Here is a 912-nt window from a genome sequence, read left to right on the forward strand (position 1 = left end):
TATCAAAGGCTTTTTCTGCATCAATTCATATAATTGTATGATTTTTTAAACTTTTATTATTGATGTAATCAATTATGTTAATAATTTTCCTTTTGTTAAACTATTCCTGCATTCTGGTATAAATCTAACTTGATCATAATATATAATCTTTGTAATACATTGTTGCACTCTTTTAGCTAGTATTTTATTTAGGATTTTTGCATCCATATTCCTTTATGAAATTTGTCTATAATTTTCTTTTTCTATTTTTTTACTCTTCTTGGTTTAGGCATCAGTACCATATTTATTTCATAAAAGGAGTTTCTAGAATCCCTTCTTTACCTATTATTTTAAATAAATTATTTAATATTGGAATTAGTTGATCTTTAAATATTTGATAAAATTCACTTGTAAATCCATCAGGTCCTGGTGCTTTTTTCTTAGGAAACTCATTTATGGCCTGCTCAATTTTTTTTTCTAAAATATATCTATTTAGATATTCTATTTCCTCTTCTGTTAATCTAGGCAATTTATATTTTTGTGAATATTCTTCCATTTCACATAAATTGTTAAATTTATTGGCACAAATTTGGCAAAATGACTCCTTACAATTGCTTTAATTTCATCTTCATTGGTGATATAGTCACCCTTTATCCTGTTTTATATTAGTGATTTGTTTTCTTCTCTCTTTTTTAAAATCAAATTAACCTATTGTTTATATACTTTGTTTATTTTTTTCAAAAAACCAACTGCTAGTTTTATTTATTATTTCAATGGGTTTTGACTATCAATTTTATTAATCTCGTCTTTAATTTTTAGAATTTCCAACTTAGTGTTCAACTGGGGATTTTTAATTTGTTCTCTTTCTATTTTTTTAAATTGAATTCCCAATTTATCGATCTGCTCTTCCTCTATGATGGGAAGGAAGAAAAA

This window comes from Vombatus ursinus, unplaced genomic scaffold, assembly GCF_900497805.2.
Source record: "Vombatus ursinus unplaced genomic scaffold, bare-nosed wombat genome assembly UNPS02015048.1, whole genome shotgun sequence".
Classification (NCBI taxonomy): Eukaryota; Metazoa; Chordata; class Mammalia; order Diprotodontia; family Vombatidae; genus Vombatus; species Vombatus ursinus.